General features: G+C 41.1%; 1 protein-coding gene across 2 annotated transcripts in view; it reads left to right on the top strand.

Moving 5' to 3' along the window:
- The window catches only part of tnika (TRAF2 and NCK interacting kinase a), a 69,122-nt gene extending 63,311 nt beyond the window's left edge, over positions 1-5,811 (top strand). For both annotated transcript variants that reach the window (XM_056591348.1, XM_056591349.1), the window contains one exon: positions 485-5,811. The gene's annotated coding sequence lies outside the window, so the exon portion shown is untranslated. The remainder of the gene's footprint in view (positions 1-484) is intronic.
- Positions 5,812-16,569: the final 10,758 nt, after the last annotated feature.

The raw sequence follows: 16,569 nt of genomic DNA, 5'->3' as shown, positions 1-16,569 counted from the left end.
AGAGCTAAGTTATTTGTTAGGCTTAGCGATCATGTTAGCGATGCAGTTCTTAACTTTAGATTGAAGTGATGTACAAATTTGAAATATACTGACTATTCTGTGTTGTTTTATGAGCGTACATATTCATTTTAATGGTTTATTTCTAATATGTTGGAGGTGATACATGCCGGTTTAACGAGGCATTTATGGAAACTACTAGCCTGGCAAGCCAGACCCATATCGGAAAGATATTGTGTCTGGTCTCGTACGGTGGCAGTGTGGGCGGGATAAACGGTTGTCTTTCAAGTTCCCTCTGCACGCAGGTGTCTTTTTAAAGGAGGCAGGATTTTTTATTAAAAAGGTAGATGATTCTTGGTGTAATTAAAAAGGTAGATGATTCTTAAATTGCACTAATAATATTTTTACTACATGATAGTGTTCCTTCCTATTTTTTTTTTAATGATTTGAAATATCCTTGTTGATAATAAACATAATTTCTCCGCAGCCCCCCGCTCCGACAGAAGGAAAGGCTCCGCCAGTGGTTGAAAAACATTAACCGCATGTCGTGGGTACCAAATGTGTGTAGCAGATTATGTGCCTGCCATTTCACAGAGGACTGCTTCTCCATCAATCGCAGACTCAAGCCAGATGCGGTACCCACCCTTTTCGGCAGCCCTGGAGCACCCATCTAAGGTAAGGGCAGAGGTAAGTAATGTGAATCAAGTCTTTTTAGATGTTGAAGGTGTTGTTGATGAAGCTGATGAGGTACAGGTGAATGTTTCGGAAGCCACAGAGGTTGCAGGTATTGTTGATGAAGCTGTTAAGGTAAAGGTTAATGTTTCTGAAGCCACAACATCAAACAGTGCTGACAATTATAATGCAGTGAAGAAATCTCATATATCTTTCAAAAGGCAGGCTCAAAATAAACTTGGATCTATTAGAAAAAAGATTGATAGTTTGGTGCAGCAGATGTGTAGGACTTTTAAGATAAAAGTTTCCTGCTTAACTCAGGTCATCACTTCTCTCAAGGAGAAACTTCTAATTTCTAGTGCCTGTGCAGAGATGCTGGAGAACACCTTCCGTGGAGTCCATAAGACCTTGCTCTCCAGAAGGGTGCTTGATAAAGGTCAAAAGTGTCGGAGAAGTTGTGTTCATTTGCGATGACTCTGCACTTCTATTCCGCCAAAGCTTATAGATATGTGTGTAAAGTGTTTGACCTTGTACTTCCCCATCTCGACACCATCCGGAGGTGGTACAGACCAATTTCTGCGGATCCCGGTTTTACAAAGCCTGCATTTTGTATGCATTCACATGTGCAGAACAGAAAAGTTGCAGGAAAGGAGACCCTTTGTGCTCTCATGTTGGATGAAGTGGCCATTCGAAAGCACGTGGAATATGCAGCTGGAAGATTCCATGGTTATGTGGACCTTGGCCGTGGCACTGTTGAAGGCATGGTTGTAGCCATCAACGACTCCTGGAAAATCCCTGTTGCCTATTTCCTCATTGACAAAATGACTGAAGAGTGTGCCAACATCATCAGTGAATGCCTTCATCGACTCCATGCCACCAGAGTTCGTACAGTCTCTTTGACTAGCGATGGGCCATCATGCCACTTTTCCATGCTGAGAGCCCTGGGAGCAACATTGGATGTCAATAAGATGAGATCCTCTTTTGCACATCCTGCTGATCATCACAATTGGTCCATGTGCTGCTGGATGTTTGCCATATGTTGAAGCTGCTCAGAAACACATTGGCTGAAGGAGGTTTACTCTGAACTCCAAATGGAGAAATCCGTTGGAAATGCATTGAGGAGTTGAATAAACTTGGAAGAGATGGAGGGATAACGACTTGGAAACAAGTTAAAAATGGCTCATGTACGGTGGGAGAAACAGAAGATGAAGGTGAAGCATGCAGCTCAGGTGTTCAGCAGCAGTGTAGCAGATTCTCTTGAGTACTGTAACACACAGTTGCATCTTCCACAATTCAGCAGATGTGAGGAGACAGTGAAGTTCCTGAGAACCATTGATGCTGCCTTCGATGTCCTTAACAGCAGGAACCCTTTGGGGAAGGGGTCCAAAGCCCCAATGAGGACATCCAACAAAGACCAGGTACAGGAAATCCTGCTAAAGGCTCAAAGGTCACTCTTGGAACCAAAGACAGCAAAGGGAAGCTGGTGCATTTAGGCCCAAGGAAAACATGTGTAGTTGGCTTTATTGCCAGTTGCGCAAGTGCATGGAATATTTTCCATGAAGTGGTCATCCAGCCAAACGCACCGAGCCAAGATCAACTTGAGCGGTTCTTCTCCTCCCTGAGAGCATGTGATGGATTCAACAACAATCCCACATCAAGAAAGTTTACAGCCAGACCCTCCAGGATTTCACGATGTTGCGATTTGCAACTTCAACGCAACATCAACCAATCACTGCGAATTGTGTGCGGTGTCTCAATTTTAACCAACCACCGCAACTTTCCCGCAAATTTGACCAATCAGTGGCGTTGTCTTGAACTGACGTCGACAAACTACCTTCTGCCTTACTTCCGTGTTTACTACTTCAAGCGATTCATGCAGCATGTGCGCGTCCAACGTTTCACACTTGCAGAACAAAATAACTGCGAAAGATTTCGAAAAGGGTTCGGCTTAGCTCAGGAGGTAGAGCAGTTGTCTTGTAACCGAAAGGTTGCTAGTTCAATCCCCAGCTTCTCCTAGCTGAGTGTTGATGTGTCCCTGAGCAAGACACTAAACCCTAACTGCTCCTGACAAGCTGGCTGTCGCCTTGCATGGTTGACTCTGACGTCGGTGTGTCAATGTGTGTATTAAACGATGTAAGTCGCTTTGGATAAAAGTGTGCTAAATGCCCTAATTGTAAATTTGTAAAAGCAGTATCCTGGTATTCTGCATGAAAGCGGGGGTAAATTATTTTGCGCTGCATGCAATATTGTGGTGGAACATAAGTGGAAATCTTCCATTGATAAGCATTTTGCCACCGCAAAACATAACTACAGAACTGCAGGCAGGATGTCAGACGACGAGGCAGATCACTATGACGCAGGCTGTTGCATCCAAGTCAATTGCCTGCGCGGAAAGAATCAAGAATCAATTATTCATAGGACCATTTCTCAGTGTTTTTGTTCTTCTAATTAGTGTTTTTTCCAGTAAGAACTTAATATTTAACAAATTACTCTGGGAAAATTGCAGTAATAACATCAGGAAAATCGCAACTTTTTTCGCAACTTTCACTTCCTCTCGCACTGTAATCGCAACAAAAACATTAAAAACACCGGAACTTTCATCGCAACTTTTTGGAAAGCTCACACAACATCAGGCATTTTAACAATCTCAAAAAAAGCCTGTAAAATCCTGGAGGGACTGTACAGCTGCCTATAAGCGTCTTCTTCCAGTCCCAAGTAAAGACAGGGACTGGCAACTGCATCCTACGTGATAATACCACCATCATGGATGTCAAACCTGCTGCAGCAAACACCTTGCGCAGGTTTGATCTGAAGCCTGTGGAGCATTCTGACCATGAATACCAGCACTGCCTAAATGTTGACACTGTGTCCGACTACAAGGATGCCGCAATCAGCTACATTGCTGGCATTGTGGTCAAAAAGCTAAAGGAAAGGTATAACTGCATGCCTGCTTACTTCATCCACCGTACATCCCTTCATTCTGTTGAAGAATCTTGGAGGTTTGGCAAAACCATCTGCCGAGATAGTTGCTGTGTGCTGGGAGTCGGAGCGTTGCTTTCAGAGGATTTGAGAACAACTTCTGGCAAACTCCCCCAGGGACATGGTATAACATCAGCCATTGTCACTCAAGTTCTGGAATACAGTGCTGGTAAAGACATTGTTACCAGAAACCACTGTTGAGGACAATCACGTACATCTTCTGGTGAAAATGGCATCCTCTTTATATTGTAAAATAAGGATGAACCATCTGGCAACAACAGAGTCTGCAAGGACTCTGTTAGACATAAATTCACAAAGCTCATCCATTTTTATCACCAGTAAACCCCTTTACTGGGAAGGATAGATTGATAGATAGATACTTTATTGATCCCAGGGAAATTCATTAGCAAACATAAGTAATAACAAAAATCCCCCCACCCCTAATTTTAACAATTGGAATTAAACCATGTAAAAATAGTAACAAATACAAAGTTATAAGATGACATTTAAATCTAACCTTGCAATTTTCTTTAAATATGATTTAGAAAAGAAGATAATTGTTGTCAACAGTGGAACATGTATAGCATATCTCAAACCACCCTCCAGCCAATAAGATCTGTATTTGTACAGTTTAGTGTTCAGTGTAATACTTGGAGCTTGCATGACGGAGCACAAGTTGGCACAAAGCACTCAAAACTGCAAAAAGACATTGTTCAATAAAAGACTTGGAGCTTGCATAACGGAGCACAAGGCATAGTTGAATAGTAAATTAATTTTTGTATAGCACATCCGATCAGTGACCTCTGTAATTTTTGTAAATGTACATTTATGCCCATCACTAACTTGCAAGTTGAGTTTAGCTTTGCCGATTATTTTTTTTAGTTTCTACCCTTTTCGTAATGTTATGCGTATTTTGGTTTTAAGATAAAGCAAGAAAAACAAATGTCTCGTATTTATATGACATGTTGTGACTAGGGATGGGAATTGATAAGAATTTCACGATTCTGATTCCGATTCTGCTTATCGATCCGATTCCTTATCGATTCTCTTATCGATTCTCATTGGGAAAATAAGTACAAATGTGTTTGTTTGTATTAAATCTCTTTAATATCTGATCAGAAGTGCGGCTAGTATTAGGAAATTGTAGATTTTCAAATCAATTGGTCTAGACAAAAAAATATGTTTGGCTTTTTAAGCCCAAATGCCATCATTATGTGCCATAAAACTAAAAGCACAGACTGAAAACAGTCAAGTAAGAGCTTGTGCCTTTTGGAATGCTAACAGTAACAATTTGTAACAAAATTCAACGGACATAAACAAAATGAAGTATTGATTAGACAGGCCTACCTAATAAACCGTTGGAACACGCAAGACCGGAAACCATAGCAACGCCGGTAAACAAACCCCGAGAAGCCCAATCCCTATGAGAGCTCCCCACGCTACGGCCATCCGGAGGCGCACAGAGCTGTTGGCCGTGATATTATACATACAATTCTATTATAGTATATACTATTATATATAGAGCTCCGGGAGTCGCAAACTGCAACAATCATGCTGCAGTTCACCCCGGACTGCACTGCACTGAGTTTGACGGTTGAAAGCTGATTAGCTGTTACGTTACACATGTCACTCAGTTGTCACGCTATTGAACGCTGAATGGCTGTCATCACGAAAAAAACTTGTCGCCGTTTTTCCCTCGCGAAAAATTCGCCCGATACGCGTCTCTACGTTCACTTTGTATGGGATCTTGTCGCCCCATCGCGTTTGGTGTGAACGCACAATGCGCTTCTTCCTCGGCGGCGCCATGTTTGCTGCGTTCTGAACCAAATCAAAGCAGCGCGTGTGTGACGTCATGACGCATTTGCCGTGACCGGAACCGATAAGCGGAATCGTTAAGCAGGCTTGCTAATGATTCCAAGGAATCGGTTGAAGGCACCGGTTCTGAACAAGAACCGGTTCTCGATTCCCATCCCTAGTTGTGACTGTCTGAGTTTGTGATATGAGTCTACAGTCTCGTATTTATATACATGTTTCATGTATTTATGTTTTTGACATGTTGTGACAGTGCCTCAGTTTGTGATGGGAGTCAATGTTCTAGTATTATCTTTGTTCTATCTATAGTCTTGGTTCTATGTTCCCACTCTTGGCCTACAACTCGACGTGGTGAGTAGGCTTTAAACTAAGACATGCCTTTTATATTTTTGTTTGGTTCAGTCTATCTTATAAATGTTACCAAGCCTTAATTAAACCCCTTGTCTTCGGTTTGCAGAAACCCGAAACTTCAGAGTATATTTTATCTTAAGGTAGATAATTTTTTTTGTTTCCTCATCAGATCCCAGTCCGTCATGCTCCTCTACTTGTCGGCCGTGCCACCATCATGCATCACTTCTCAGCGCCCTGCCCAGCTGGATCTTATTCCGTTACTCCAGCTCTTTCATAAAAGTGACAAACATAAAGGTAAAACACACCTGTACCTCCCCAGGTGATTAACCTTTGCTAATGCTCCATCCAGTGTTCAAACACAAACACGAAACTGCATATATACTTACATGTCACTTGTACTGTATGAAATTCTCCTCCTCCTTGCTTTTTATGCTCTCCATAACTTGGCCCCCGCTTACATCTCTGACCTCCTCCAGACATACAGCCCTACCGGTAATCCCTGCTTTTCCTCCTCCTTGCTTCTCACCACCTGCACTGGCTGTCATCCATGGGGTCCCAACTTTCAGCCGCACAGCCATTCGTCTCTGGAACTCTCCCCCACTCCATCCGTGACACTGACTCTATCTCCCCACAATCCAAACAGGTCTTAAAATCCACATCTCCAAACTTGTATATTCAATGTAATTCTTAGTATTTTAGTCAGTTGTTGTTTTATCTTTGCTCTGTTTTGATTTAGTGCAAGTGTTTTATTAATTATACATGTAAGGTGTCATTAAGTTCCCTGAAAGATACCCATATTATTATTATTATTATTATTATTAATATAACATAATGCTCCTCAGGCGCTTCACAACCTGCTGATTGGCGCTAGCACCAATGCGCTCAGTGGCGCCATCTGATGGAAATAGGTGGTACAGCGCCTCAACCACCTGCCCCCTGGACCTTCAGGGATGCTGGGCCGGAGCTGGGTTGCCATGATACATTGTGAGTAGCAAAACAAACTTACACACTTCGGTTGTTGATGGGATTCCTCCAGATGGGCTTAGTCAGTCTCCATTCAAATTGTAGACATTTGTATCTTTCTCATGAACGAGAGTTCCCTAATGGTCATTAAAGACTGATCAGCAGATTAAGCCCAAATGCAACACATTGTTTTCCTTGAAAGAAATGAACCACATGGCATTAGTGTTTTGCCTAGCATGTTCCCCTAATAGCATTCGCCTCAGATGCCAATAATTATTTCTCTTATCACACGCCCACAGAAACATGTCATGATAGTGCAGAATGCGTTCGTTTTCTTCTCAAGAACTTAGTGAAGCATTTCTCTTTTACTGAAAGCGGTACGGTGGCTTGCGTATTGAGTGCCTGTCTAGTGAATAGAAGTGCCTGGGATAGAATCCCAGCATTATCTTGCGTTGTCTACTGTTGTGGTCTGGACAGAGAAATTTGTAGCAGTTATCCTGGCTTTAAAGGTGACATATATCATACCACCAGGTAATGGCTAATCACACTCACACCTGGTGGTATCTAGGGGTGCAACGGATCAAAAAACTCACGGTTCGGATCGTTCCTCGGATCAAGAGTCACGGATCGGATCATTTTTCGGATCAGCAAAAAAAAAAAAAAAATAGCGTTTGTGATTGCTTTAGTCCGGTCTGATTGTGGAAGAAGGGGCTGCTTAAATGCCGCGGTGATGAGCGGTTGTTGAGCCGCTTTCGGTTTCACTCCTGTCAGTGAAACACCGGGGTGATGTCGCTGTAAATGCGTGGCCATGCTCGATGTGTTTTTCTTTATGTTGGCAATAGCTATGTCAGCTACGTGTTACGTCTGTGTGGTAACCTAGGCGACAGGTTTGTGTGGCAGCGCGAGTATGGAAACAGACGTAGCACTGGAGGCAGCAGTTATCGTTACAGTAGTCACCGAAGTCTAGCCTACTTTTATTTTCCATGCCCACTGTTCTTCATGTTGTACGCTGAGGACAATAAATCACAACGAGCCATAGGACTGTTTGCTTATTGAAAAGGGAACTGTTGCGGACTTTTACCCAGAGCGTGTTAAGTAGCTCTGTCCCTGGAACTAGCAGGAATGGTTACGGCTGTGTGTGGACTGAACATGCGCACATTTTTTTTTCATAAATCAATCCGCGGATCATGCGTGTGCCGAACCGAAATAGATGATCCGAACGGATCACGGATCAATGATGATCCGTTGCACCCCTAGTGGTATCTCTCAGGAAGCTATTAGATGTTACATTACTGTACATAACTGTACAACTGTTTATTCTAGAAAAATATGTGTACACTTTATTATATTAAGTTTTATGAGATGTTTCTTCACAATGTTAATAATTAATTATAATGACTCAGAACTGTGAATCTCAGGCTCTGCCCTCTCCCTGTTCACATTCTACCTCACGGATCGCACTTACAGGGTAACCTGGAAATAATTGGTGTCTGACCCTTGTAGTCCCACCACTGGGTCCCCCAGGGTCCTGTTCCTGGAACCTGCCTCAGAGGAGCCCGTCGTCGGCAGTCCTAGTACTTGCATAGTCAAACGCCATGTCAGAGGTGCACTTCACATATTTGGTGAACACCCCAGCCGGCGTTAGCCCAGAGGGAAACGACCAACACTTGAACCCTTGACCTCTAAAAGAGAAATGGGGCCATTTCCTGTGATGGGGGGGGGGGGGGGGGGGGGGGGGTGAATTAGAATGAGGATTTAAACGTCATTCATATCCAACTGCACAAACCATTCTGAATGAACCCCAGCAGCTGTGTGGTTGACATTTGAAATTTGATTTTCGTTAGAGAACCGTTGACACCAGCTTCCTTCTCTTTTAGGTACTACAAAGTACCTGCTGTGCGGGACTTTCTGAACTGACACCTTTTCACTGCCCCTTTTATGAACACAACATCCCTAAGAGGCCCGTTTCGAAAATAGATCGAGAGAAACCCGATAGAGAAGAGCAAGGGACATATAAGGTGCATCCAGGATGTCAATCTCCCGGCTAGGCAATTGTTTCAATATGTTACCCTGAAAGGAAAAAGCTTTCACTGCTCATATGGCGTTTTTGTATTATATTTCTTTAATTAAGACATTCCTTTTTTCAACTTCAATCTGTTACTTCGTCTGCATTTGGGTCCTCACTTCAAACCCTATCAGTATTAAAGGAGAGATGAGCTAGCAGTACAAAGTCATGTTTGCAGATAAATAATAAATAAAATCACCTTTTTATATTTTAATACATACTTATATGTTTTGGCTATTTGGTTGTTTAGATGGATTAATTACCTCTGAAACTTTACTTTCAGTTTGTTCTTATTTCCACACACTATCTTAACTGCAACATAAAGAACCATTGTAAATAACATAGTATGACTTTTTGGTTTATCCTTTGAAAGCCACTGCTGCCACAACACTTAATTATTGCAGTAGTTTAAATTTATTTGCGGCATTCCATTATTTCCAAACCCATACTGTCTGTAAGCAGGCGTGCCTGTGCCTCAAAACTCTTTGATCTGATCTATAAATATAATAATAAACACATCCTGAAACAGTTAATGTAAGTTTAATTTGTATTTTATTAAAGAGTTTAATATCTTTGGAGTTTAATATCTTTTTGTAATTTGGTCAGAAAGTCCAATGTGAATCTTTCAACTTCTATTGAAGCAACAATTTGTCCTGCAGGTGGCACTAACTGACTGCTTTGGAGGTTTTTGTGTATAAACTACAACACCATTTCAGTTAAAGGGAACAGGCAATATTCTCTTGACTCCCGTCTGGGAGAGAGAATATATGGATATTCACTGTATAACTCAAATAAAAAAATAAAATGTAACCTCATATTATCCTCAAGACGAGACATGCTGCCCAGATGATGTGTATATTCTGGGATTTTGGGAAATGTGAAATGCGACTAGCGTAGCCATTTGAAGGCCAAGTGCCTTATCTTGGTCCAAGCAATGTTTTTTCTTTTCTCAGACTGAAGCAAGCGTCCTTGAGTTTCTGTCTTTTTAGAGATAGTGTCCATTTCGGGCTACATTATGTATGTATAGGCTTGTATCAAGGACAAAGGGCACCACTCTTGCTATGCTTAAGGGTAAAGCAAGTGCTATCTCATCCATCCATAATAGATATACCATACACTAGATGACATGTATTATTATCGGTAATCATTGCCTTGTTCTGTTTATATCCATAGGAAAACTGTGATTGAACTGCCACAGCTTGCTATTAAGGTAAATGTTAGAAGTAAACGTAATTTCCAAACTATCTCCCATGGTTTGTTAATCGGTCAACAAAAGTATAGTAGTAAAAAACTTGGAAGCTTGAAAAATAAGACATCATGTCACATCCTCTGGTTTTCATAATTTGTTTACTTCTCTATGTGTGTGTATATATATATATGTGTGTGTGTGTGTGTGTATATATATGTGTATATATATATATATATATATATATATATATATATATATATATATATATATATATATAGTAAATTTCAGTATTTTCTCACTGTTCTGTACCCATTTCCAGGAAGCTACCATTTCTAAACAGTCCCTTCACGCCCAGAGCAATTGGCCACAGCATTATTTCAACAGCCATTGTGTTCGCACACAAAATTAATTTAGCAAAAAACAAATTATAATTTTCTGACGCCATATTGCACTATTCTCTGTAGGCAGCAATGAGCATTGTTCAGTTGCTTTGATAGTTATTCATTGCGTAAATAATTGCATACAAAATAGTATTATTAGTAGTAGTAATCACAATGAGCATTGCCTGTTGGATGCACAATTCAACACCTTGTATTACTATGCTCAGGGGACAAATGAGTGCTTTATATGTATTAGTCTGTATCACCGGTAGTCCTAGACCACAATTGTATTCAATTATATGGTGGAAATATTGGCAATTTTCACTATATATACATTGGAAGCAAACCTCTGAGTGTATGTATATACACTGGACGCAAACCTGAGTGTATGTATATACACTGGAAGCAAACCTCTGAGTGTATGTATATACACTGGAAGCAAACCTCTGAGTGTATGTTTTAACGAAAGCATGGCCATGGGAAGAAGCAGTGACATAAATACATAGAGTGTATAATCCTGTATGTTCTAAAAGGAAAGCTTGACCCTTTTATAGTACAAGGAAAGAAAACGCCAACAGTGATGGAGGTGAATTGGTCAAACAGAAAGCCATTAGGAAGTCGGATCCCAGCATGAGGTTTAGTAATGAAAAACTAACAGAGGGAAGTGTTGAATGCTTTCTACGATACAAGATTAATTCAGGAAGTAAACTGGAACAAATGAGAATCTGCTTCAAAGCATGCTTGAATTGGGATGGGCATCAACATGGGCAAATGGTGACCCTCAAACAAAGATCAGAGTCAACACTCGCTGCATCCGGACTCGTCATAGTTAAATGAGCAATAATAAGAGACCAACAATAGCAGCCATCCACAAATACAGAACTCTTGTTTAACACTGACATTGAAACAACGTATTGAGGATTGAATACTGGAAGTGAAACTTTAATCAATATACCTCTGGCATGGCATTATATATATTTTTCTCTACAAAAGGGCAATACAATCATAATACAAAAGCTACCGGAGGCTGGGAAGTTTGAGTTTGAGAATTGTGAGCGAAAGGTTCTTTCCATATTGAATACAAGATAAGACAGGAATATTATTCCATCTTTGACTATTTGTCACTTTTCATTTGTATACGATTTTTACACATGCAGCTGAATGGTTATACATTTATCAGTTTTCAGTAGTCATTGAATATGCCAGAATCATATAGGATACATACCTACCGTTATATATTCGTGTTTAAGTAATCAGGTGTGGGTGTGATGCATCCCATTCCCAACAAGGACCTGCTCACACACTTATACACTTTAACTTATTTTTCAATTTGTTGAGGCCTGTGGACTGTTATCTGGCACAGCTATATTTACACATAGACACAAACAAAAAACACAACACGCATGATAACGTTACCCAATCACTGTTCCTATGTTCAGGTTTATCTGGCTGTGGATTCACTTCCTCCGGCAGTCCTTTTTTCCACCTCCCACTGCTACATCTCACGCATGCATGCCAAATGCGGTGCATTTTTAATCAACCGCCACCAAGGAGTTTATGGGAAGATAGAGAAACTACTTGTAGACCTGTAATGTTCAAAAGGCTTACACAGAAGACGCTTAGTTTATTTTACCATAAAGCCTTTAGGACATTTGTAACTACATGTGGGGTATATGGTTGTATTGACATTAATACAGTGAAATCGAACAATCACCAACAGTGTTCTCTGTCGGAAAGACGCAGAGAACACGGTCTACATTTATGGTTTCAAAAATGGTTGCAATAAGTGTGTCATTCTCGCAGCACGGCGGGGGTATTAGCAGCTGCTACTGAGTTATTGACAAAGACTGAAGTGTGCTAATCAACTTGTGTCGCTTATTGCTAGTCAAGCCTCGGTCGATCAGGAAGTCTGGTTGTCTTTATTTTATTTATTTTTTCCACCATATGTATGTTCTATTTTGTAGAACAGGACATTACCGTTTCAAAAGCATTTATCGTCCGCATTACAATTTTCTCCTTTTACGTTGATCCACTTTCATGTCGGATCTGTGAAGATTCTATTTCCCTTCCCTATTTTCCTGGCACAGGCTACCTGAAGAGAAAATGAAACCAGCTTAATGCCAATGTCACTAACAACCTAATAAAGAACTATGGGAGTCAAAGAAACCTCCCTGAGCGTGTTTAAGTTTGTCTCGGATACGCTTCAAATAACATACAGATTTTACATGGAGCAAAAACTGTAATATCAAAGACAGTAGTCGTACACTTAAATGATTAAGGGATTACCACCCATCACCCAAGCACACTATGCAGCCCTTTTTTGAAGCGGTATAAATATGGTTGCATGGTGCACCATGGGAAATCAAACCCACTCAAGCTTCATTTACGGGTAAGGGAAGAGGAATTCTAAGAAAAGGCCATACACCTAAGTAAAATCAATACACCCGGTTAATAGAAATCAGCAACTAGTTCCCTTACCCTGTGTTCAGCGCTATTGCCATTAGCCCAGCAGTCACCCTTGCACTATAACTTGAAATAGATTAGCGTAAATGTGCTGTGACAAGTTGGCACAGTGCTGTGCCTCGCAGAACATAGTTCCTAGCTGGGGAACCATTCTGTGTGGATACTTTACTCTCCCAGTGCACCCTCCTGGTGGTGTCCTTGAGCAAGGCCCTGGCATCAGGACTGGAGTCGGTCCCACTGGCAGCGCGTTGTTGCTACCCTCTACTCCTAGAAATGGAACCTCGGCCCCAATGGGAAAAATAAATACAAACTAACTCAACAGCTATCCCAAACACATTCCTAGATACGCCATTTACAATTACAGTGAGCAGACATGGTGCAGTTTGACTCAGCCAGTAAATCATGGCCAAGAGAAATATGGCTCCTTTCACACATTGCTAAATCTATCCTTTTCTTTTTTTCATTCACAATGTGTCAACAAACACATTATAACTATACCACCCACTGTACCGCTGTTACAAATTTGTTAAATTGTCTGTTTGGGCCAAATGTTATATTCTGTGATATTCTGACTGCAAGGTAAAGTAACAGCCGTACAGGAAAAAGATTCAGAAGGGAGACATACAACTATCATTGATGCACTTTGAGGTCGAGCGCGACACCAGAAGTAGTAGACACCGGTCTAGTCAGTAGTAATCGGTAAGGGATTACTATTTTAGACCCAAGGGCCTTTCCGCAGATTGTCTAGCATGATTCTAGAGTTGAGACACAATTATATCCGCAGATTGTACAGCATGATTCTAAAGTTTAGACGCTATTATATCCCCAGATAGTGTGGCATGATTCCAGAGTTTAGACACCATTATATGAACAGATTGTCCAGCATGATTCTAGAATTTGGACACCATTATATCCATAGCTTTTCCAGCATCCTCATAGAGGACACCATTATTTTGCAAATTGCTTCAGTATGGCTTTGTTTGCCTCTTCCTGTAGTGGTCAAGGGGTGCTAGAGGAAGGCAAGTTGGTAAGCTTGCAAGTGTTTAAATATATATATCTTGGGAGTGTGTGGACGGTGGCTGGTGTGAACAGCCTCACCTGGCCGAGTCTGATTGGACCCTGGGGCTCGGTGAGGTTGCACATTGAGTAATCAGTGTGCACAGGATGAACCAGCTATCTCCAAACACACTCAGGGAGAGTTCTCCTAGATAGTAACATGAAGCGCAAGGCCATGTGTTTTTTTTCAACAAACCTTTGCAAAAAGTATTTCAACATCACCACCCCGTGTCCTTTTATCTGGAGGAGCCCAATAGAAGTCACCTAGGTGGAGTGTTGCAGCTACCTAGGTGGTTGTACTATGAACATTCCTCCAGGTATGTGAAAATAAAAATTTTAAACTGGGAGTTCAGAGTGTGTGTTTATACATATCTCAGTAAACAGTTTTGTTTTGTTTTTTATCGGAAACCAACTGCTACCTCCAAACATTGGTCAACTTCTGAACTGCAACTAAACTACAAATGAGAATCCGAATAAAAAAAAACGAATTTGCTTAAAAACCTGCCTAGCGGGGAGGAACAATTGTGGCAGGCTCAGCGGATGAAAAATAAATTGTGAAAAAAAAATAGGACATTCTGTTAGGGGAAAGCAAGAACATTTTTGGTTATTGAATTGATCTTCACTCGGGCAGACCTTGCTTGGTGTGCTGCTCAGACTAAAACATATTTTGACTGCATCCTCTGAGGTAGAATGCATCTGATTGGTGCCTGACTGGGCGGAGAAAACCTGCAAGTTGAAGTGATGGAAAAAACAGCTTGGAAGCTTCCAATCAGCCCAGACTCGGAGCCCCATTGTATGGGCTGAACTCCTCTTCTCCGACCACTCAAAAACACCCAAACCAAAGCGAAACGTATTCTGTGTGCAATACATATTTTATATATAATGAATAAAAAAAAACATTTAGCCACACAGATGGGGGGAACCATCTCTCGAATCGTCCTTTGAAACCAGTTTTTCCTTTTTACCGTTAAAGTTAATTCAAACAAACAATAATAATAAATGATGATACAACTGTTATAATATGCATTTCCCAAAATACCACATTATCACATCGTCACATGATCGTTATACATTAGTTAAATACATTTCATACCTTTCTCTTGTTGTGCAAAGTTATTCAAATACTATAGGAAATGAACAACAACATTTTTTTGCAAAACAGTTTGTAAGTAGGATTCACAGGCCATTCACCTCATATTGTTATCCACATGACATCTCACCAAGGAATTTTAGTGGCATTTAATTTCATACTCATCAATATTTAATGAAAGAAGTTGATTTACAAGTTATAGTGCATTCACCAAAAATAGAATGGAGGGATTTAGATCCATTATCTAACTTCAGTCATCCAGACCTTCAACCACATATATGTTCAGTTATTAAATCACTGATATAATTTGCAAGGTTCCTGGTGAGTATTATGCAGTATGCATGGATTTAAGGAATACGATTATTACATGTTACATATATGCTGGTACATGTTGTCACATTGCTTACTACACAGTAGCTTATTAACTTGTGTAATGACATTGTAATAGGACACTCTTACGGCAGGTACTGGTTTGTACTATTTTTGTGCTGGAGATGTTTGTAAGAAACATCTCCATAGTAATGCATCATGATCACTATAGCGTCTAACAAACTGCAAGGCACGATTATTTGTGTTAAACCTGGTGCTACGTAGGCAGCAGTGTTTTATTTTGGGGAATAATTGGGAGCAATTAGAGAAATTCCTCTGATGCCTTGCCAGTTTCGACTCCCAGACTTGCTGATATCCAGCACGACTTTTAAGAGACCAAGTCTATGCTAGCGCACACATGCTCTGTGTGCTAAGTAGAGATGTGACCTTGTTATCATTCATTTTTCAAACCATTTCTCAGTCACTTTTCCCTGGCGCCGTTCTGCTCTCTTTTAGTTCTCCATTTCTCTATCTGCCCCCCTCCTCACCCCCACCCTGCACATTACCCAGAACATTGCTCCACGAAAGCTGTGATCCTGTTGAGCTAATACATTCTCCCTCAGGGCTGTGTGTGTGTCTGTGTGTGTATGTATGTGTCTGTGTGTGTGTTCATGCTTTCGTGTCTGTGTCCAAAGCCCTCTGCCGCCTGTGGTTATCACCAACCTTATTCATTATTCAATGGAAACGTGCAGACACACACACACATGCATAAACACCAGGCCTATCCAAGGGGAGGGTTATAGTGCAGAGTTTGCGTACATGTTATAGTAAAATGCATAATCCCCATGGAAATTGCTTTGATTTTACCTCCCCGTTCACAACCCTGTTTGAATCACACAACACATATGTACACGTATGTGTGTTGAACTAGATACCAAAGTTATTAGGTCCAGGGTGGTTTTTCTTCCATCCCTTCCTCCATTGCATAACGCCAGTGTTTTTGAACACCACAGTCCTCCCTGACCCCCTGGTAAGGTGTGTCCTGCCTTGTCAGGGGTTTGTAAATCTCCAGGCCTCTGTCATCTGCGTCGCCTCACAACGGTCCATCCTTGACCTCTCCTGTCCCCATCTCGGCCTGAGCATCAGCCCACACAGGCTGCTGTTTCATTGTGATGCTGCTCTATTGTGTTTCAATGAATGTCGATAGAAAGTGTAATTTGCCACAGTGTATACGTTGTAAACG

This window comes from Gadus chalcogrammus, chromosome 5 (genome assembly GCF_026213295.1).
Source record: "Gadus chalcogrammus isolate NIFS_2021 chromosome 5, NIFS_Gcha_1.0, whole genome shotgun sequence".
Classification (NCBI taxonomy): domain Eukaryota; kingdom Metazoa; phylum Chordata; class Actinopteri; order Gadiformes; family Gadidae; genus Gadus; species Gadus chalcogrammus.
This window is presented reverse-complemented; position numbering and strand designations above follow the sequence as displayed.